Source organism: Aplysia californica, unplaced genomic scaffold (assembly GCF_000002075.1).
Source record: "Aplysia californica isolate F4 #8 unplaced genomic scaffold, AplCal3.0 scaffold00039, whole genome shotgun sequence".
In the NCBI taxonomy this organism is placed as follows: Eukaryota; Metazoa; Mollusca; class Gastropoda; order Aplysiida; family Aplysiidae; genus Aplysia; species Aplysia californica.
In genome coordinates, this window is record NW_004797309.1 from 1,977,757 (window position 1) to 2,002,385 (window position 24,629).

Genomic DNA, 24,629 nt, shown 5'->3' on the forward strand with positions numbered 1-24,629 from the left:
TACAGCAGTCAGTCAGGCCGGTTGTCGTATCTCAAAAAGGTCAACCTCAAATGCCATGCGAATCAGAATCAGGCGTCGTATGCCCCTATCTGCATACCTGCTGACAATAGCACTAGGTGTAGCTGGAGGAGTCTACATTTGGCAACCTATTTTCCAACAAATTTATAAAGAGCAAAAAGGCACAGGAACTGCAGGGGATCAACAAGTTGAGTCCGAAGTAAACCCAAAATCGGAGACTGCCCTGTCAACCGCAACGATTTTCACCGATAGGAAAACATAGAAGAATCACATTATTGAACAGCGCTGTGTATTTGCAGAACAGGTGATCTTTTTAGTTACTCTTTCTTGTGATACACACAACATAGTAAAATTACATGTCTTGAAACGGGAGAAGGTGGGATTAGGATTTGGTTCTAGATCTAGATCTCTCTACAGTTCTAGTCGTGTCAACTCCACTTGTACTGAAGTTGAAGCCGCTGTGTTGACTTTTTGCTAAGTTGATCTTTTACTCTTACTGATCAAGATTCTAGATTAGATCTAGAATCTAGATATAGATCTAGATTATAGATCTAGTACCTAGATCTAGATCTACCTCTGTGTAAAATGTTTTTTTCCCCAAATTATGTAGGAATAGTTACGTTTAAAGATATCTCTAGTTTTCAAGGTATTTTAGGGGGCGGGAGGACTTCCGTCGAGCGACCACTATGAGACAGAGCAGAATTGAGGGCTTGGGGTAGGGGTAAGGGTAGGGGTAGGGTTAGGTCTAGGCCTCTTCTTTATTGTGTTTGATGAGGTGGTCGCTCGTTACGGAAGTCCTTCCTAGGGGGCTCTCGTGACTTAGCCAAAGGTTTGAAAAGATGTTCGCCTCTCATTCAAAGGTCCCGGGTTCGAATCCGGGTAGCGACGGAAAAATGGGTGATCTTGTAGTTCCGTTCGTTAAAGTCCACCACCCATTTGTTTACATCCAGAGAAGAAATCTGGAAGTCTTGATGACCAACACAAAGAACAGGGATGTAACCTAACTTACTGCAAAACATCAATGGTAAAATTCAGGGCGGCATTCCCCCCTGAACCCCCCCCCCCCCCTCCTTCATCGGCCAATTGACTGCCAATATAAAGAGGAAAGGTGATAGTAAACATCCCTGTCTCACACCAGTCTTAATGTCAAAGCTGTCTTGAATAAGCTGGCCATCATGTACAACCTGCAACTTGTCCCTTCGTACAGTGGAACTCGGATTCAATGAGGTCGCCTGGCCTGACCTAAAATCTTGTTGAATCCGAGTGTTCGTTTTATAGCAAACACGAAGTTTTGTGTAGATAATTACAGGCACTGAGCAAGTAATGTAAGAGAAGTCACAAGTAGTGCCTGAAATGCCTGCATATTATGAGCTACACTGTGTAAAAAAAAACAACGATTCGTTCAAATGTATCTCGATTGTTTACCACAAAGTTGTGTTGCTGTGTAGCATACGGCAACTTTTGATTCCATAGACCAGCGCACAATTCATTTCAATGCCCGGACTGCTAGTCCCCCCCCCCCCCCACCGACAGGCACACACAGTCACACGTGTGCAGGCCGCCCATCCGACCCCGACACATGCTAGAGTAGACATGTGGGCGTGCCAACAATGCATGTGTTGGTATGGGAAAAGGCCGCTGATTGGTCATACGCTATCGGCTAAGTGAATAATGGTTCACGATGCAGGTGCAATGGATGGTTTCCGGGAATAGATAAAGTTTGTTCTGGGAGAAAAATGAGCGAAGCCATGTCTGTGAGGGCTGTTCACCCAGGGGAAGCGACCTCGTTGAATCCGAGCCCGCTGATTTTTAAAGTGCTCGTTGAATCCGGGTTATTTTTATTGATTTTAAAGAAGAAGAAAAGCGGGAAATCTATCTCATCTCGTTGAATCTGAGCTCGTTGAATCCAAGTTCCACTGTAGCCTACATAATTGCTCTTGATGAAGATTTTTTTTTTTCTCATTTACCTATTTCGCAATTCGGCTTTGTTCCTGACAAGGGCACCAGAAATGCTATATTCACTTTACAAATGTTAATGGAAAGATGTATTGAAGCACAGAAAGATCTGTATTTATGCTTAGATTATTCAAAGGCGTTCGATAAAGTTAGACATGATGAGCTATTTAAAATACTGGAAAAGCTAGACATAGATGGAAAAGATCTAAGAATTATCAGAAATTTGTACTGGGACCAAAACGCTGCTGTACGAATTAATGGAGAATACAGTGAATATAAACAGATTAGGCGAGGAGTGAGGCAAGGATGTGTTATGTCACCCAGACCTCTTTAACATGTACAGTGAAACAATACTTAGAAACATAGAAGAATGTCCAGGCCTCAAAGTTAATGGAAAAAATATTAATAACATCAGGTATGCAGATGACACGGTTTTAATAGCAGGCTCCGAAAAGGACCTTCAAATGCTTCTAGATACTGTTGTAAAAGAAAGTGAACATAAAGGATTATTGTTGAATGTAAAAAAACCAGAATGCATGGTAATATAAAAAAAAGCAACAAATCCTAGTTGTAATCTCATTAGCAAAGGTGAAAAGATCAAACAAGTCCATCAGTTTAAATATCTAGGATATATGATAACATCTGATGCCAAATCTTACGCAGAAATAAAAAGGAGAACTGCAATGGCTTAGGCTAGTTTCAATAAAATGAGCCCAATCCTGAAAAATAGACACATATCAATGAACACCAAAATGAAAGTCCTGAAATGCTATGTTTGGTCAACCCTTCTATATATATGGCTGTGAATGCTGGACAATCACTAAAGACAGTGAAAATAAAATAGAGGCAACAGAAATGTGGTTTCTTAGGAGACTGCTAAGAGTATCGTGGAAGGAAAAGAAATCAAATGAGGTAGTGCTTGATGAAGCCCACGTGGGACGCTCAATGTTAAAAACAATCAGGGAACGACAAATGCAGTTTTTGGGACACTTGAATAGACATAAGGGTCTTGAACATCTAGCTCTCACTGGCAAAATTGAAGGCAAGCGAGGCAGGGGTAGGCCCAGAACAACATACTTAGGGAACCTAAACAAATGGGTAACAGGGAAAAATCAGAGAAACGTAGCTTTTCTGAGAGCATCCGAGCAAAGGAATGAATGGAAAATCATGATCGCCGATGTCTGTCACAGATCTGACACTGGATGATGATGACCTCTTTCAGACTTTCAGTACTGCAATTTGAGTTTCAGGCTGTTTTGTAGTATGCATTGTGCTTTTTGATCTTTGACATTGTCAACTATTTAAATCTGCTGAACAGTCTCATTATAACAGAGATTTAAGAGTAGATAGAGAAGTGAGAGGGGAATCTGGTTTACCACTGCTTTTGTATTAGAGAGATACTATAAAATTTATGTGTTCAGTTTAAGTATAAAGTGCATGAAATTCAGTCTCATAACTTCACTTTTTCTGATGGCACATTTTTTCTACTGGAGTAGTAAGAGTACAGTGGAGTCCAGTTATAACGAAAAGTCCGTTATAATATAGACACTATTCTAAAACCCCGGGGGTTTTTTCTTCTTTATCTTTATAAGTAAAATACTGCTATAGCGCAGTCAGACAAACATGCGAGTCAGTTATAACGGAATATTGCTGCTGCTGTACACAGCGCATAGGCCAATTTTAATACGTACATAAAATGTATATATATATATGTAAAACCTCGCCAGTTGAGAAACTTGGGGATCTAGCGAAATAAAGAATGGGAGAGCCCGCATGTGCCAACAGGGAAGGCTGGAGCGAATGAGTGGGGAGTGTGTGACATGCGCAGACAAGCAGAATGCCTAGCGTGACAGGTCAGCCCATTCTTCAAGGCCTACCATGCCTCTCATTTCTCCAATGGTGGATGGAGCGAATGAATGTGTGGTGTGTACCCAATGTGCGCAGGCAGACGGAACACACCACAGGGTGTGGTGGGGTGGGGGACAACACAGCGGGCGAGTTAACCTAGAGCCCTTTCTTTCTGAATGCCAACACCGAGCTGTCAACATCGCTAGCGCTAGAGAAAGAAACCTGATTCGATGTTTGATCAAGTAGGCCTATATAAAAAATAAGACCTAGAGGTCGTGTTGAACAACATCATCATCATAGGAAATAACAAAAAGAAATAAACAGAACACCAAACTCATAGATTATGCCCACTTTATTATGTCCCTAAGTTTTATTACTGGATCCCTTATAACGAGAATCCTGCTATATGACGGACATTTCGCACCGTCCCCTCCCTCTCTTTATAACAGGATTCCACTGTAGTAGGTAGATTCTATGCGTCTTGTGGTCATAATTGTAACTTACATCTTTCCTTCTTTTCACAGATCAGCAGTTTGTGATCATCTTACCATCAGCGGACCTCCCTTCTAACCAAGTTGACGGCTGACGCTTCTGATGGCACCCTCAAAACCTCCCAGCAAGCCTCCTGTTCCTCGTATTCCTGTGACTGTTCTTGGACTCGTGGGTGCTGTGGGACTGTACCTATTTGGTGTGAGACCATACTTGGAGAAAAGGAGGATGGATCAATTCGAAGCGGAAGCACGGGCCATTTATGAAATGCGGCTGGATAGAAGTGAGAGTGAGTTTGACAGGGAAATGATGAAAAGAAAGGATGTGTAGCTGAAGTAGCTCAGAAGAATTTAGATGATGATAATAAAACACTAGAGGGATGGCAGCATTTTCAGTAAGGCCATCTCACATCATTTGATGTACATATGTACCTATTGTGTGTGATTTAAGCGAAGCTGGTGTGCAGAGTGTATTTCGTATGCTAAAAGTTGAAAGTACAGGTGCATGAGATTGGCATTATTGGCAAGGTCATTTCCTGCAAGCCACTGTATTACATACAGTAGTCTTTGCCTAAATGCACAATAAAAAAAACTAACAGAATTTGTTTTTGCTTCATGTTCCTCCTGTACTCGACATTTATTTTCATGACTTGTTGAGGCCTAAGTGTGATTCACATTTTGTAATAAAAGTATAAAAAAAAAATTACATTGTCATTTTATAATCTCTTTATTAGGCCTATAATGATTTTATTCAGTACAGTAGTCTCTGCCTGAACTCATGCCAAACAAAAGCACGCTCGGCCCAAACGCCCGCTTTCGTGGTATGACGTATTTTTACTATGTAATTTAGATATGTACAAATGCACGGTCACTCCCTCTAAACACACACTCCGATCCGCGAAACATGCCGACAGGAAAAAAAGCTAGACGAGAAAATTTTCGCTGCAGCTTACACAGCTTGCATAAGACAAGCCAAGAACTAGAAAACCGGATGAGACTGCTCTTCACGCCGAACAAAGAGAGTGACGGACTTTGTTTTCACCCCCAACTTTCCACAGATAGGTCTAGGTCTGGTCGGTGAAATTATGTTTGGAGATTGGGGGACTGGAATGTGCTTTGATTGGTTACTGGAAGTACATCTTTGAGAGAAGGTTTCTGACTGCATGTAATGTTTAGTTAGACCTAGGTCTATGATGTGCAACACCGCGTGAATGCTGTAAAACACTAGATAAGCCTCTATAAGTTATAAGATTAAAGATTAGTCAAGTAAGCCTAATCAGCTGCGCTTTAAGAATTTATAACGTACTTAAATAAATGATTCTGATGTCGCCCATGAATTTACAGTCGGGGGTGGTCGCTTGGAAAGCCACGTGGCTGCGCCGTCGTCTCTATGACTATCACCAACAGTTTCCTCTTGGAGGTCACTGGAATATCAAGTAAGGCAATGAGATGACTGCGTCCCTTCCTCCCTTTGCACAGGTTCATGTTAACGCAGACACACGCTAAAGAGCCCTCCCGAGCACCGTGTGTTTTTAGGCTGAGACTACTGAAATTTTTGTTTAGGAAAAGTTAAAATATCTTTCAAGGGAGCAAACATGTAGTGGTCACTCCTCCAGACTCTATAAAAGATAATGTTCTGATGAAAAGTATGAACAGGACTGCAAAAAAGATGTTCTCAAGAGTTCCTGTGGCATATCCTATTGGTGTAGTGTACAGTGCAGTCAGACCTTGTACAGCGTATCACCACCCCTGGCTGTACTACCTACACCATAATGGTCATTTAGTTTTAGACACATGCTTGAGTTAAAATGAAAATATAAGGGACACTCTTCTGTTGGTAAAAAAGATTTCTGATTTTGAAGAACCTAGATCTAGTACATTGTACATGTACCAGAAGAACAGTCTACTCAGACTCTACCCCTGAAAGTGAAAGTAGAGTCTCATGACAGAAGGAGAGTAACTTCTCTTAGTTTCATAGTCTGTCATCAAAGAAGAGTGCTTAAATTTTAAATAGTGTGCCTGATTTGTAGCCTACTAATTTTTTTTTGTAGTGTAGTACATGTATAGGTTTTTTCAACATTCAGATCTAGAATGACTAGATCTACTTTCATCTGGTTACAAGTGTTGTACGGTGCCAAATATCGTACCCTTTGTGATGCATACATGTACAACTTTTTTTCTGAACATCTCGCACAAAAACTGTTCTAGGACGCTGTAATTTTGAACAGACATAATTCATTCAAAAGGAATTTGTTTGACGTAAAATTCACGAAGAAGAAACTTATTTTGAAAACGGAAACAGCTTAGGGAAAAAAGCACCCCAAAACGTAAAGTTCACCTTTTTTTTTAAAATCTTGTACTTGTAAAGGAAGTCGTGAAAAGATTGGTTGACTTTTTTCTTTATTTTCTCTTTGACATTTAATTTTCAATCTCAAACATTTCTTTCATAGAGTTTACAAACTAACGATTTCATTCTGGAATTCCTAGAAGAAGTGCTCTACAACGCACCTTTGGACTCGACACATTTTTACGCGTCATTCGAAATGTTCAATGGCGCCCAAACTCAAGGACCTGGTGCTAACCAATGGGCACTTTACATTAATATGAAGTGGCTTCTAGAGACAATAGGGAGTGGAGAGCCCAATAGACAGCAATTTTGGAGTCAACATATCCTGCAGGGTGAAAATGGGCTTTTCACTAAACCAAATGTCATTTGGGAAATGATCCCGCTCTTCAAGACGATCGAGAGACATGTCATTGTCATGCTCTGGTCCATGTCATCTCGGCCTAGCGAAGATGAAAATGGTACTGGCGTAAATTAAGATCTGCCCTGAGAATGCAGACTGTTGAGTTGTAGGAAAGTCCTAGCTGCAGGTCGTCTAAGGATAGACGTTTCATGGGACTCAACTACACTACAGTGGAATCCTGTTATTACAAGAGGGAGGGGCCGATGCAAAATGTCCGTTATAGCAGGATTCTCGTTATACGGGATCCGGTAATAAATTCAAGGGAAGTAATAAAGAGGCCTAATATCTACGAGTTTGGTGTTCTGTTTAGTTCTTTTTGCTATCTCCCCTGATGATGATTTTGTTTCAACATGACCTCTGGGTCTTACTTGATCAAAAATCGAGTAAGGTTTCTTTCTCTAGTGTTAATGATGTTGACTGACAGCTCGGCGCTGGCGATTAGAAAGAAAGGGCTCTAGGCTAACTCGCCCGCTGTGTTTCCCCCCACTCCACCACACCCTGTGGTGCATTCCGTCTGCTTGCACTCGTCGCACAATCGCTCCATCCATCACAGCCACAGAATTCTACACTTAGTGTAGAATTCTGTGATCACAGCACTGACCTCTCCATCCCCACATCGGAGAATTGAGAGGCATGGTAGGCCTTAATAATCTAAACTAGGCTTTAGCTGGCCTATCACACGATGCGTTCTGCTTGTCTATGCATGCCACACCCTCCCTATTCAGTCACTCCGGCCTTCATTGTTGGCACACATGGGCTCTCCCATTCTTTGTTTCGCTAAATCACCAACACGTTTCTCAACTGGCGAGGTTTTACATAATGTATTGATCTAACTGACTCATGCACTGTGCACAGCAGCAACAATATTCCGCTATAACCGACTCGCATGTTTGTCTGATAGCGCAATAGCAGTATTTTATTTACAAAAGTAAAGAAGAGAAAAAAAATGGTGTTTTAGAAGAGTGTCTTTATAACAGACTTCTCATTTTTTCCGGACTTGTTATAAGTGGACTCCACTGTACTGAAATCTGCACCTTGGTGACGTTTAAAGGGCTGCGCATGGTGCGTGTTCGACCTGAAGTGGTCATTATAAAGGAAAATTTTAGTTCCTATTCCTCTCCCCGTCGTTTTATGCAAGAAAAATTCTGAAATTATGCAAACTGAGCCCAAAAATGTGAAATTATGCGGTTCTGTTAATTTTTTTTTTTAAATAGTAAAGGAAAATAATTAGAAATTATGCAAAAAATGATCAAATTTTGCTGAATTATGCGGGGTGCATAAATTTAAAACCACAGGGACAGCTATTCGCTATAGATCCAAACTGATGGAACTTCTCTATTCATGTCACAAAAGATCTTGAGGGCACCTTAACATTCTTTCCATGCCGTTCGCAGAACTTTCTAAATGTCAGGGATGATGAGTTTGTGGAGATGTATGTAATGTTCATAACAAAAAACTCCCCGCTCTTTACTAAACTTAACCATGATCTCAGCAGGCAAAAGAAATTTGGAAAAAATAATGTCTGCAGACCACTGTTGACTTGTTAGACTGCTGTAGTTAGCAATATGGCGCGATTGTTGCAACGTTTAGTAGTTGTGCGTCACTAGTAGCCTACCTGCTACTGCTACGAAAATGGGGACAAAGCTAAAAACGGGGGTTTTTTTATAGCGCCTTATATAGCTGTCCCCGTAGAATTATGCAAATTTAGATGGCCAAATTATGCACACAAAAAAGCCAAATTATGCAAAAATTATGCAAGTTACCGTAACACCTTTCGCAACATGTTTTGCACTTTTTCAACACAAATTTTCATGACTTTTATGTTTTAAGTACAGAAAAATTTTAAACAGAACATATTAGTATCAGTAATTTGTAGTGAATTTGGAAAGAAAACAATACACATCTGTAAAAAAACAAACAAAAAAAACTAAAAAATATAATCTCTGTAAATTTCACTTTCACTTTCACTTCAGCTGTAGATCTAGATGGGAAAGAAAAATGTAAAAAAAAAAAAAATGTTTTAAGGACATCTGGACCTCTGATGCTGGCACATTACTAAAACCAGGAACACCTGTCAAACATGAAGCATCAGCAGACATGAGAACAACAACTTTTGATGGATTGAAAAATTGAACATGCTCAATGAACAAAATCCCAAACCATAACCAAGATCTTCTACCAGGGGAAATAACCAACTCTTCACTTAAATGAGACTTATTACGGTGATTATTTCCCTTTAGTCACATGGCGAGGCGTTAATTAATAAAATTAATTGTTTTGTTGTTTTTTAAAGGAAAAAAACGTGAAAAAACGCGGGGAATCCAAAATTATGCAAATGTGCAGAATTACGTGAAAAAAACGCGGCCGCACAATCGCATAATCCTACGGGGACAGATATAGAGCAAAACCATTCAATGGACTTAAATAAAATGACATACGGTATCAGACAAATTCCTTTTAGCTTCCAAATATTATGTTCAAATCTGAAACGTAAAACTTCAGTATGGAGGAAGATATATTTACAAAACAAGTTGTACAGGTTGGGTTTTTTTTATCACCCTGTATTATGTTTTTGAATTGAAAGTCATCTCATCATCTACAACTTAGGGACCGTTCACAAATGACGTCAACTAAAATTTGGCCAAAAATGATCCCCTCCTCCTCCCCTGTCATCTCCCCCCCACCCTTATTGACGTCAACCAAAATGTATATTTTACTAGAACCTGTTCTAATCTAGCTAACTACAACCAGCCTGTGCTATGAAGAGATAACTATTAATTTTAGTTTTTAGAGCCAAAAAAATAATATGGTCCAATAACTGTTAATTTTAGGCCAAGAAAATGTGGTTTATAATATTTTTTCGTTGCCCAACCTTTTAAGGACCCCCCCCCCCCCCCCCCCTTGTCAACTTTCCCCCCGACGTCACTTGTGAACGGTCTCCTAGACAGTAACCGGATGGCAGAGAGTGTAAAGGCGCTCCTTTTTTTGTACATGGGCAAAACCTAGGGGTATGATATAATGGGGGTTGGCAGGGGTACAATGAGGGATGAGGTTTTACTTTAGGCTACACTACCGGTACTACTACTAGTAGTACTAGTGCCTTTCCCAAACAATGTCTGGCAGGCTCCGCTCTGTCACTACAGACTGATCAGGAACGGGACCTTTTTACCATTATTAAAATTATAATTGCAAAATTGGGGCATCCTCGCTATTTTCTTGGTTGGACAGCTCTCATGTGTATTGTTTCATTTACAAATACACGCAGTGTGTTTTGCTCAAAATGAACGGACAATGGATGAACTGTGTGCCCCCTGATCTTACAAATGTGTGTTATGTCACTTTGACAACTTGTCTACACTTAAACTTATACTTTTTCCAGTCTGAAACTGAAAGTCAGAAAGACTGGCCTCTGTGGTAAAACAGACTTTTTCCAATCAAAATAAAAATAAAAATCACACTCAAATAACCAGTTTGTTTCCTGAGCAGAGAGGTTTTTCTGTCAAGCGGTTCTTTCCGTCTCCTAGAATGCTGTATGCCAGTCAGTCAGCCTGGGTTGCCCCCACGGGTCTCCCCCCCCCCCCCCCCCCCCGGCAGTGCCACTGACTGTAGTGTCTTTAGGCTTAGGCCATTCCCAAAGGGGGGACATTTCTCGTTCAAGCGCAGTAGAATTGTAAATGGGCTGATTCATGTCACGCTCATAACTGTGCCTGATCTACAACAGGGAACTGCTGCTTTTTCTTTCCTAATCCTTACTATTGTCATTTTCCTCTGCTTCTTTTGTATGTTTGTCACTCTTGTGACCTGCTATTTCCGGGGTGCCTTGATAGTTGAAGCAGACCTTGTGCTGTTGAAGCTAGAGGGGTGAGCAGAGAAAGTCTGATTCCCTGTAAAGACTTCTCTGTTGACACCCACCCCTTGGCGCTCATATGACCTTATCCAGTTGCGAGTGCCGTAAAACCCTCTACTATAATATAAAAATGCCCCCATAGGCAGGGTCAAAGCAGCCTCTACTCTACTTCGCATAAACTTAAACTATCTACATGTAAATTTTGTCAATGGGGGCTTAAAACGAAAAATACAAATTTAGTATAAGGTCCAAAAGGTGAAGCGTGGGGAAGGATTAGGTCTTTGTCACTTCACACCACTTTACTGCTAGATCTACCACTCTTATACAATGTAATGAAAAAGTAAAAATACAGTGGAGGTCACTTAAATTAAACTGAACATTAGATCTAATCCGAAAACAGCAATTGATCCACATTTTAAAAATTCCATTCCCTTTGCAGCTTCTCTAAATCTAAACCAAAAGCACAGATTTCAGTTTACGCTGACTCCACTGTATTGTCATTTTTCCAGTTCCATTCCCTCACTATGGTGTCCTGCCTCTGAATGAAGTGCTCTGCCTTTGAAATGAATATATGTTGTACAAGGTCTCTAGTACTAAACAAAGTAAGGCAACTTCAAGAACAACTGTTTTAGTTTACTGTTACTTTTACACATTACACTCATAAAAACTTTTAAGACGATAGGAACAAATAATCATTTAATTTAGGGTCTAAAGCATTCGCATTCTTTTAAATTACTTCAACTTCTGGAAATCTGAACTGGTGCCTGTGGTGCAACGGTTTGGCGAATTACTATTGCAAGCAAGAAAGCTGAGTTCAATACCTGAACCTGGGAGTAAATTTTTTTCAAAGTAGGCCTTCCTTGGTCTTTCTCCTGAGTAGAATGTTGTATCCCCCTCAGCCCAGATTGGCCCTGATACTGACAGGCACTGCAACTGCAAAAAGCCCGCCTCCTAAATTATCTAAATTGTGTCGATAGGGGTGTAAAAAACACCTTCTTTCAAGAAATTTTTTTTTTTAAAGAAAGCTGATAATTATTTATACAACTCAAAATTATTGTGTTACGAGGTGATGTACACTCCCCAAAAAATGTTCTAACAGCACTTAGAACTACTACAGTAGAACACGGGTATTAACAGACTTTTGGTTCCAGAAGAAAAATACCACTGTAGGCGAATTACCGCTATAGGAATGCACAGGGGAAACCCGAAAATTTTCTAAAAATCAACACAATTACTTCTCTTCCATATATATATAGTCAAACCTGTGTAAGACGGCCACCAATTGTCAAGGAAAAAAGTGGCAGTATAAGACAGGTGGCCGTCTTAGGCAGGACTGATCAAGATAAAGAAAACAAACCATTCCCATCTGAGGCCCCAATCGAAAGTAGCCCCATTATGTTGTCTTTGTTGGTGTTGTTGTTGGTTTGTATTTCGTTTGTAATTTTTCTTTTGTCGCTGATTTTCCACAAGGGTGACAATAAAACGAAATGTATCAGACAAGGAAGACTGAGTGCCATGTTAAAACAAACACATGGGTCGCCACCACTCGGAGAACAAGTGGCGCTTCTGTAACAAGTTCATGTTGACATCCTTTGTTACTTTGTTACAGACTGGGTAAACAGTGACCACTCATCTCACGTACGATTTGTGTATGAGTTCTGGGCGGGGCTTATGGGTTATGAGGAATCACACGCTTACCTCACCAGCAGCTGAAAATTGGTAGCTATTGGTCAACAGTGGGAGGGGCCTACGCAACATGATCGGTTGGAGGGACTACCTAACATCAGCGACAGGTGATTGAATTATGACGGCTCGCCCACAACGCCAGGGGCCAATGCACAATTTACGACAAAACGTAATGGAGTCACCAAGGTGACCGTCTTAGACAGGTGTTATTGCTTAGTATGATAGGGGTTGTGTGTTAAATTATGGTGGCCGCGGCGGACAGGTGCCCGTTTTACACAGTTAAATTATATAGAAAAAACGCAAGGGGGGAAATGGAAAGTGGCCGTTTGTACAGGTGGCCGTCTTATAGAGGTAGCCGTCAGGGCAGGTACGACTGTATATCAATAAAATTCGCACTCTAGTCTTTCTTTTCTTGTCAACTTTGTTGATTATTTCGGCCTTTAATTCAAGTGAGAAGCATTTCCTTTTGACTTTGTGCTTGTGCTGCCAATCATACCGGTAGGCCTACTGTAGAACTGGTGAAGTGGATGGTATGCCTGAGCATCAAAATCAACGATAGCAATGAAATCATCAAATCTCTCCTCTTCTTTTACTTTTTGGCCCGGCCTATGGCACATCACTTTTGGAGGGGCTCATGTAACGCATCTCTCCGCACCATCTCTCTGACGCCTGCCTCACCACACTTATCACTGAACTGGCCAATCACAATGCCGCACCGCTGACTGTCAGTTCGGGAGCCTGCCTACCGCCACCCCCCCCACCCCCCAACCACCCCAGATAAAGTTCAGGCCTTTCCTTGCCCCATAAAACCCAAGCATAGGTAACTCATGAGTTATCATAGAAAAAAAAAAGGATATCGGTACAGTCCCCCTGCAGAGTGTGTCATTACCATGTTCTACTGTACTACTAGTACTAGTGTTATTAACATGTAATTTTAAAAAACTTTTGCTGGAGACAAAAGTGCAAGTCTCATCTCAAACTAAAAAGTTAACTAGGCTTATTTACCGCATAGGCAGCACCGCCTCCCACTCCCAAGTTGAAAAAAGATGAACTTCAACAAATGTTGACATGAAGTGACGCTTATCAGAACAGTGATAGCCATCATGTCCTTTCATTAACAGAAACAGTTCTAAACAAGGTTACAACACCACAAGTCAATCAACAACCAAGGCATAGTCATCAGGGACAACCTTCATTTTAATGTTGTTATGTTACAAATTCGAAATTCTACTCTTCAATTGTATTCATTCAGCATAATCATGAGTACCAAGGATCCAGACACAGACATCGCCCAAGCTTTCTGTAAATACTGCTACAGCAAACACCTTGCACATCTCCAATCAGACAGCGGGAACAGTTTATCATGACACTGAAAATTTAGTCTGAAAGAAAAGAACAGAATAAAATAATTACAAACGATTCCAAAGACACAATAATTTTTTGTGAGGCAGCGTGGAGAAATCTGGCGCTCGTCAAAATATAGAAATTGGAGAAACAAGCATTTTCCCACCAATTTGGACATTTTTATCAAAAGTGTATTTTTGGTTCAACCTCTTTTATGTCTATATATATAAAAACACATTTCCATGTGAATTTTACTGAAAAACATTTAAAGTAAAGGCACAAAATATGTTATTTTTTAGTTTTCAAGGACTCTTCAGCTAGCTATTGGAGTTACCAAACTTTGGCGGTAATTTTCTCACTAATTCACTACTGAAACCAGGCGACCTCACTTCCTTCAATACCAAATATCTCGAGATCTATTTAAGATAGTTGGATATCTATTTCATTGAAAGCAAGGCAAATAAATCAGCTTTTAAATGATATCAACAACTCCACACCACATGCCCAAAAATTGACGAGCGCCTGATTCCTTCCAACACGTTGTGACATATTTGTAGGCCACAATCTTACTATTTTTAGGTCAGTTAGTATCATGTTGGGCCAAGAAGCTGGCCCTGGTGGAATCCCCAACGGGGAGTCCTGAACTTGGGTTGTTTTGGGGAATTTTTTAGGCTTTCAACTCTCAATCCATTTGGCTCTGTCCTGTCACATCAAAGATGGACATTAAATTCCGAGGTCCGTCCGATTCAAACAACCTTACAGTGTGGAAAGGGGCATTAAAATAGGCCTACAATGATCAATTCAATCCTCCATGAGGTGTTTATCCTTTTCAGAATGAGAACAAATGAAATTACAGTAGAGTTCACGAATCTCGAACACAAAAATCACGAATTCTCGGGTATCTCAAACATGATGATGCTCGGTCCCGTTTTAGTCCCTGTTTCTTTGTACTGACTTCACAGAGTTCCCGAACACTTGGAACACGCAACACTCGAATCTCAAACAAATCCACTTCGCATTTTCAACTAAAGACCTGGATTTACAGCCCTTTTGACCCCGGGTAGGTGTTTCTGTTATTGTTACGGCTAAAACGTGGTCCTCGTCTCACCACGAGAGGCTGGAGGAAGGGGGGTTGGGGAATGATGCTAACCACACTGCATGACTGACTCGCCACGTGTGCAATCCTGCTGTGGGACGCGCACTGTGCGTAACTTTATGTAAGCCAATGAAATAAAAGGAAAGGAATGACTCAGGAGTAGGAGTGCACACACGAGACTTTCTGCTTTCCACTTTCATTCATCTTCTTGCTTTCACACTATCAATACGTTCATCAAGGGAGCTAACCACCTTAATTGTTTTAATGTTCTTTTTTTTATCTCCCTTGATTTTCTCTCTATTTCTCTGTATCTGGGGCTTTCACGGACATGACGAATTATGGAAATCTAGAACACTTGCCCCGAAACATGCTAGAGTAGACACACATGCATGTGCCAACAACACATGTGTTAGTATAAAAGAAGGCCTCTGATTGGTCGCATGCAATCGACTAAGTGAATAATGGTTCACGATGGAGGTGCAATGGATGGTTTCTGGGAATAAGAATAGATAAAGTTCGTTGCGGGAGAAAAGTGAGCGAAGCCATATCTGAAGGGGACTGTTCACCCTGGAAGCGACCTCGTTGAATCCAAGCTTGCTGATTTAAGAGTTAGCTGAATCAGGGTTATTTTTTACTGATATTAAAGAAGATAAGAAATGGGGAATCCATCTCTTTTCGTTGAATCCGAGTTTCTAAAAAATCATAAATTTCTTTTTTAAAAAGAGGCTTTTGCTACAAGATATTGATAAAATTATGACTAAATGACAACAGAAATTCAAGTGAAACTAAACACTCCCATGACTTTCATGAAAGCTAAAAGTTTGGTACTTTATTGTTCTTTATGCAACAATAAAGCAGACAAAACATAAAAAAGGATGAACACAAAAGCATTTCACTTTGATATCTCAAACTACACTTACTGATCTCATCCTCTTCAAACTTTTTGCCATAAAAGGGAATATTCGTCGCTATCACTTTCCAGTCTGTGACGTAGAGACCAACAGCAGTCACAGCGGCTGTATACAGTCCCATGGTAGGGCCCCTGAGAAAATAAAAAAATAAAAGATAACTTATAATTTGATCATGTACATCAAGTCAGTAGCTCTAGATGTTCGTCCAATGAAATTATAGAACAAATTGACCCACTTAGACATGAGGAGCTCGAAAGGAGCTTAGACAGAAAAGCCACGAGACTGCCGGACTTTCTTTGGTTTAGCCAAGTTTTTCAATTTAGAGAGGGTTGCTAAATAATTCATCAAACAGCAATGAGTTGGGAATGCCATGCTTGCAGCAAATTTCACTTTTTTATGTGAATCATTAGCTTTGAAGAGACAATTGGCCATGACCAAACCCATGGTCACGCAACCGACGTCCACATTTTGCTATCTTTGCTTCCCTCTATATATGTCAACGAAGAGTGTAGGCCACTGATGTGTACATAGACACCAGCACACTGGGGACGGCTCTCTCACCCGCACTCGACCAGGGGCAAAGCGTCTATATAATCAAATAATCACTGCTTCCCTTCCTAATTTTGAAACATTGTCGCTGTCAAATTCATCCATAAACGTAAACCTCTTAAATTAAATGTAAAAAGACGTTCGTAATCAACAATGAAAAGTATGCCTAACATTCAAAACGGTTTCACGGCCACGGAAATAGCCTCCTCACCCCTGTCGGGCCACTCCATAAGCAGTAGCAAGCTTTGGTTAAGTAAGCTTAAAGTGATGCTGGAAGAGTCTACCAATAGAGTTGAAGGGAACATGTGCATAGCAGTCAAAGCTGTTTCATTGCCACATATACCCTGTTCACCCCTTTGGGGCTACAGTTATAATCAATCACAAGCCCTGATTATGTAAGCTAACTAACACTGGTCGAGTCTACCTCACAAATGTGAGGGGAACTAACTCCTAATAATCTCTTGACTGCTGCATGTGCTTGTTTTTTCCCTCGACTTTTTACCGTCCTATAATCAGATCGTGATCTCGATTATGACACCAGCTCCTGGCCGCGAAAGGCTAACAAAAACAGCCAAATGTGAAATTTAAAAAATGATAATTGTCATGTTCTACCAAAGAGTTAGACTCACTCAACTCACTGATAGATCTATGACATAGATCTAGTACTGACATCTCTGCTTCTTTGCTTTGTGTTTATGTGTTCACATACAATACGCAGTTAAACAGAGCTCAACACCGGAAAATCCAGCGCACAACAGCATTTTTAAAACAAATCCAGAAACCATAAGCAAATTCCAAAACAACAAAAAACTCATCAAACCCTTCGGCCTCAGAATCCTTGAGGACCTAAAAAAATTACACTTTTCCAAACAAGACATCCAACAAATTCTTTTCCCCAACCTCCCTCCGTGGCACCTCACCAAGGCAAAAGTAGACTTACAGCTGACCACACACAACAAAGAAAGCACAAACACCAAAACTTTTCAAGCAGAATACAAAAAACTAATAGATAAATACCCCGGTGCGGAGCTCATCTTCACAGATGGCTCCAAAAAAGACAATGAAGTGGGCGCCGCAGTCCTATCTTCCAACAGTGACATGGCACTGGACTCCGTAGAAAACTCTCCTTACAAATCTTTCCTCATCTTTTCTGACTCTCTGTCTTGCATCACCTCACTCACAAACTACACACTCTTACATCCAAAAATAGTTAAGCTACAACAGAAAATTCATACACTACCCGAAACAGGAAAAAACATAATGTTCGCATGGATACCCAGCCATGTGGGCATCCGAGGAAACGAGCAGGTAGACGACCTGGCGAAGAAAGCTTCATCCCTTCTGCTGGGATCAACGACAAACACTCTCCCACAGACTGACTTTAGAAATAAAGTCAAAAAGTACACCTCCAGTCTGTGGGAGAGCCACTGGGAAAACCAGAAAAATAATAAACTATATGAAATAAAACCCAAACTAGAACAGCAAAATCCTTCGGACCTCTCCAGAAGAGACGAAGTCATTTTTACTCATACATACATAAACAAAGTTAAATTCTATTTTAGTTAGAACTGATATTTAATAAGATACTTTCCGGATTATTATGGCGGTTGAACATACAATATGAATTCCGGATTTGTTTTCATTCACAACTCGCCGCCTCGAGTAAGATTCTTGTGTGAATATCTACAGGCCATTGATCCCGTTTCACTTTGATTACCCTGTCAAACAAGTCAGCCTTCGCCCCTGCACTCGACACATGTCAAACAAGTCAGCCTTCGTCCCTGCACTCGACACACCTGAATTATCATGTCGCTTTCTTGTTTTGCTTTGAAACGTGCAAGACTTACATTTTTTTATGCTTGGTAGTGAAAAATTAATTAAACGACATAACCCTTGAAATTCTTTTCAGTTTAGAAATGGGAGCATTTCAGCTTAGAATCGATTACCAAGTACTAAAACAAAGAAGAACAAACTGAAAACCAAGCTCTATAACAACTTCACTGTATAAAATAAGAAACGAGAATTTGAATATAAAAATTTTGGAAGATGTCGTCAATTTTCCTACAGAATCTGTTGTTACGTGGTCGACTTTTTTTGTAAATATTTTTCTATACAGTGGGTGTCGCATTCAACGAGGTTGCCTGGACCGGCTTGTTGTCCCCGTTGAATCCGTCCTCTCGTTGAACGTGACTAAGGCTAAAGAAAAGAAAGTAGACAAGTTATTATATTACACGATGTACCAATACCAGTAATTAAAACAGTTGTTCACCCTGATGACGAAAACCCCAAACAGCATCAGTGTGCGCATGTTTGAGTTGTGTTCTGACAGTCATTTCTGAATTAACTCTTATCCTGCGTCTGTGCCCAGATGCGTATCTTATCAGCAACCGATTACGTTGGACGTGCCGGGCAGGCCGCCGGGGTCACTCGGTGTGTACTGTTGGTGTACAGCGCGCGCGCCGGGAAACGTGTGTTTTCGCCATGAATACCGCGGGAGTGTGTTAACTGATGATGAAAATAACGCTCTATCCTTCATAGCATTCTATTTATAAAGTGTTACAAACACATGAATAACCCCCTCTCACAAGCTGATAAGACATTACGAGTAGTTACGCCCATTTGAATAACCTTTCTGGACGCTCTTGTTGTTATGAATGACCTGAGGTTCGAAAAGGGATAATTTTGGTCAATTTCCGAATGTTTTACACTCAAATTGTTCTTTGTACCTGCACAAGTATTCAAAACTATCAAACAAGCTCATTTTTTATCAGGTAGTATCATTTCATACAAAATCAAGCTCATTTGAAATATTTTGTATAGAAAAATGGAAGTCTTGTTTCCTGACTATCCTTTCGGGCTCCTCATGTCTAAGTGGGTCAATTTCTTCTATAATTTCATTGGACGAACATCTAGAGCTATCAACTTGGCATGTTTTGAATGAGACGTATGCCTCGATTACGAACCAACGCAGGTGGTTCTAGAAGAAGGCCACAAACGCACACAAACTCAAGCTGACTGACGCACACACACTTGACCTGCATGAATGGGGATCCGACTCGGGACCCGAATGACACGTAAGAGGATGCGCGCTGCGCGTGCGCTGAGCCAGGAGCTACACTGACTCGGGACCAGAACGCAGGCGAGGTGCCGAAATAGGCTTATCGGGCTACATAAACCCGGCTCCCGCAGGATGAGGGTTAAATTGAATTTTGTTTTCCCCGGAACACTTCTCGACTGGAAACATTCTACATTTAGGCATAGATCTAGATCTACCTAAAGTAAAGGCTGAGTTTGGATTTTCTGGTCAAGGGAGGAAAAGAAAATTGAAGAAAACGGATGTTTCGATCTCGATCTAGACCTCCTACCCATCCCGAGTTCATCCAGTTTCACACAGCCCGCATCGCATTCCCACCCACCTCCTCCCATTCTTATCGTAGGCTAACCCTCGCCCATCCTCTTGGCTTTGGGGCCCAGGAAACAAGACTTCCATTTTTTATACAAAATCTTTCAAATGAGCTTGATTTTGTATTTGTATGAAGGACTTCATTCGTAACACTTTATAAAGTTTATTATAAAAATAGAAAGCCATAAAAAAGATAGAGCATTATTTTCATCATCGATTAACACACACATGCGACTACACACAGGGCGTAAACCGGGCTACGATTGGCTGAACCAGTGGGTACTCTGGGAATTCCCGGTTTCCGTCTCACGCCTTTGACCGTCTTCGAACGGCAGGTTGAGTGCTCAGGAAAGAAGAAGAAGGAGAGGAAGAAGGAGGATCCGAGGTGTAGATGGAGCAGAAAAAATGAAGAAGAAGAATGAGGAGGAGGAGGAGGAGGAGATGAAGAAGAAGGAGGAGGAGGAGAAGAAAAATAAGAAGTAGGAATTAGAGGAGGAGAACAAGAAGATGAATAAACATAGAAGAAGAAGAATCTAGCAGTAATACATCATGTTACAAATTGGGGACTTTTTCGTTTGTTACCCTACCTTGGGAAAGAGGGCTGGGGGGTGGCGGTGAGAGTGACTGGGAGGGTGTCGACAGTAGCCTACTGTATGTAGGCCTAATGAGCCTAGAATGTATTCATGGGTCACAGGTTCAGCCAATCGTAGCCCGGTCTACGCCCTGTGTGTAGATGCATGTTTAACACACTCCCACGGTATTCATGGCGAAAACACACGTTTCGGTCACGTGGTCAGAGGGGTATCCTGGTCTGACGTCAAACAAGATGGGCGCCTTACCTACAAATAGATCTAGATCTAGTTTGCGTCTTTCTACGTTTAATCACATGTCGCGCACGCTGTACGGCCACCTCTATTCTCACCCGGGATGAGAATAGTGCAGGCGAGTCTTTTGGCTTTCTCACCCGGTGCGTGTTCACCGTTATAGCCTAGATCTAGGCCAACAAATTTTGCGTTCACCCTAAACCACAGAATTCTACACTGCGATAACAGAAACATTGTAGAATTCTGTGCCGTGAACAAACGTTCCATTACAACTGTAGCCTAGCCTACTAAAAGCGTACAATTTTGTCTGTGGGCAGTGGAGAGAGAGAAAGATAGAGAGAGAGGAGTAGCGCGAGAACTTCCGATCAAAACAAAATGGCGACCTGCGTAGTTCGGCTCGATTCGAAAAGTTAAATAGCTGTAGCATCTTTGTAGACAACCAAATTAATTTACTTTTGTGTTTTAACATCATTTTTTAACTTTGTTTTGGTCAATTTGATTGTCCACACCGATAGACAGTATTCAGAAAGAGACAGAGAGAGAGAGATGGGGGAGGAAAAGATCTTGCGAGAACTTCCGGGCAAAACAAAATGGCGACCCGCGTAGTTCGGCTCGATTCGAAAAGTGAAATAGCCATAGCATCTTTGAAGACGATCAAATTAGCTTACTTTTGTGCTATAACGTAATTTTTTCTTGGCTTTTATCAATTGGATCATCCACACCGATAGACAGTATTCCAAAATGAGGAAAAGCAGGTCTTGTTTCGCACCGGGTGAGAATAGCCTACGCTGGCAATTCTCACCCACGGTGAGAGGTAGATCGTTTTTCTATTCTCACCCCGGATGAGAATAGCCACGCTGTACACCAACAGTACACACTGAGTGACCCCGGCGGCCTGCCCGGAACGTCCGACATAATCGGTCGCTGATAAGATTCGCATCTCAGCACAGACGCAGGACAAGAGTTAATAAAGACTTAAAACAACTTCTCTGACCTGAAGCCCGAAGAATCAATTTATAAACAAGATTGAAGATTGCTACTTCTAGCCTACAAACTTTTTGTCTCTTTCTGATTTCTACACCGACTACTGACTGGAATTTGCACAAACGTGAACATGCTAACGTGAACAACTAAAATTCAGAAGACAACACTACGTAAAAAGACGATACAAACCAGTTTCTGAAGAGTCTTGAAGCCAACGACTGGATCCTTGTTATCTCAGACATTTTCGTTCTCGGCACGGCGAATAGACCTTAGAGGTGACCGGAAACAAAAGTCAAAAGGAAACGCAACCGCAGTCTAGAAATAGTAATCGATAACAAATCTTTTTAGCATGTTAAAAAGTATGATCTTAATAAACCGAAGAAGGGCACCGAAACAAAGAAACGGAAACCCATTTTTTTTTTTAGAATGGCAAGAATGGAGACATTCACAAGCAAAATATCAAAAGATTGCATCCTCATTCACTCTCTCAGCCATGCACAAATACAAACACACATCATACAAACAATTAATACACCCCACAGAAACAAGCCCATATGCGAGCAGCCACACACACACACACACACACACACACCCTCACGCACAAACAAACACACACACACACACACACACAAACAAACACACGCGCGCGCGCCGTCTAGGCCTACAGAGGGGAATCATCGCACCTGATTTTTTTTAGGGTGCATATTTTTTTTTTTAAATTCTGACTTTTTCTTGTAATTCCGGTGATGCTAGTCAATCTGTCAGGTGTACATAGACATGCGAGGTTGGCAAGGACATTAAAAGATTAAGTTCTAAACTCCTTGGAGGTTGGAGATTTCCTTCAGTTTATTCGATTCTATGTAACGACTTTTGTATGCCTATTCAAGCAACCGCGCCATGTCAAAGGAGGAGAAATTATACATGTGCATCCCAACTATTAAGCTTCGTAACGCTAGATCTAGATCTATGTGTAATTAATTTTGCTATATTTTTATATTAAATGACAATTACCGTTATAACAATCTCATTATGCCTTTGTAGCTGTTTATATTCTAATTGTATTTATCTAAACAGAACTTAACTTGCTTGTTAATTATGCATTGCGCAAACCAATTTGTCCATGAAAGACTTCATTTAATTAATGACTTGTAAAGATAAGTTTATTCACAGAATGTTAATTTTTACTATAACGGTTTAAAGTACCAGAAGGTGTATGTTGTCTTTTGAAGCGGATTAACTCGTATCGCTTTTGGTCTTTTATGTACCGGTACTTTTGTAGTCTATATTTTTTGTTAATTAAGATTGCAAGAAACGTATACATTGTAAGCTTCTTTTTTTTTTTTCATTCCGCTGTTGCTGTTTAAAGTGATCTTTTTTTTCGCGAGAACTTATTATGTCAACCAGATTTAGAAACAACTATACTTTTTGTCGGCTCAGTATTAGCAAAGATAGTTATGTACTATCATTGGTATTAGCCAACAGATGTGTTTTGCTAGGGTACATCAATTCCGTCGGTGTTTCAATTTCGTCGAAACACACCTCGTTTTTTCCTTTCCCAGCTCTTATTCAAAATAAACCAAACTTTCAGCCTATAGACCCTAATCAAATTATCGTAGGCCTATTAAAAAACACATAGCTATAACAGCCTACTGACCAACCAAATAATTCGATACATCAGCCAACGAGACACAGGTCCTATTTTGCAAAGCCAAGATAGACATTACGATGTCTGTTTCGATTCCTTAATTCTAGCAAAAATAAACAATGTCATAGAGAGATTTTGTAAAACACTGTGGCTTATCGATCGTGACGCTGATCAACAAATAGAGGTCTATTAGACTAAAATTGAACACTTTTAAAAGCTTTAATTGATACGTCTGAACTGAATATAGTTGCCGGATATTACAGTTTGTGTGTTTTTATTAAGGAATGGGTGTGCGTTTCAATTTTGACAACTGCGTCTTGTAATTTTGTCATACTTTGAGTGCATGAAGTTAGCAAAATAAAAGCTCGCCTTTTATGGCCATAATAATGTTAAAAAACAAACGCTGTGGTAAAGAAATAACAGTTCATTAATATGCACTACATAATAATAAAGTATACTATTACTCAAGTTACATGAGTAAACTTTTAAATTTTATGTGGCTTTTGAGGTATTGGAAGGGTCGAATACCGACTCCGGTGGATGGGCGATCGGGCGTGGCTGGCAATTTTGGCTAAATCATGTGAGAGGGTGGTCAACGGAAACTTTCGATGATAGGCTTGATTAGCTTGCTTTGTCTGTCTAGGCCCTTAAAATCGTTTTTTTTTTCAAAAACCTCTTATGAGTAACAAAAGCAGGCGTTGGTATTATACAGTATTCATTCAGCTACGTTCTTTCAGTGAGCATATCTACAAAATGATACGGTCATCTTTTCCGACTGTCCCATCCCTTTCCTGCCCCCCTAGCAGATACGAAACAAACTATAGGCTTATTTTGTGGCATCGGGGTTAATTGAACTTCGTAGCCAGAGAACCAGGGAACTTATCCTTTTTTCACACTCTGCCCCAAGGAAGTGGAATAAATACTGTATTTTGTCTTATATATTATATCTAGGTCCTATTGTCATCGTTTTCAGCCATGTGGGTTTGCTAGTTGAAAGATAGAAAATCTAAGAAAGATTGTAAAAATAATCACAAAAGTGGGTACCGTATTCCTAAACAAATCCATTGACCGAGAACGTCAAGAGTAGCCTTAATTTAAATTTCTATCTCTAGAAGCGATGTGCAATATTTTGACGAAATTGCAACAAGAATAATACGGCGAAATTTGAAATATCATGACGAAACTGGAACAATTGGCCACGCGCTATTAAAACCGTTCTTTCTGAAGCATCAGTTACGTTTCTGACAAATAGCATACAGGCCTATTTTTATCTAAATATTTTT

The 24,629-nt window shown here is 40.6% G+C and overlaps 1 long non-coding RNA gene across 1 annotated transcript; it reads right to left on the reverse strand.

The window, feature by feature from the left end:
- Positions 1-13,765: 13,765 nt before the first annotated feature.
- LOC101850397 lies at positions 13,766-22,003 on the reverse strand. Its single transcript, XR_220148.3, has 3 exons — positions 21,891-22,003; positions 15,951-16,072; positions 13,766-13,972 (listed from the first exon to the last, which is right to left on the reverse strand). It is a non-coding gene; the product is annotated as an uncharacterized LOC101850397 (long non-coding RNA).
- Between the last annotated feature and the right edge of the window lie 2,626 nt (positions 22,004-24,629).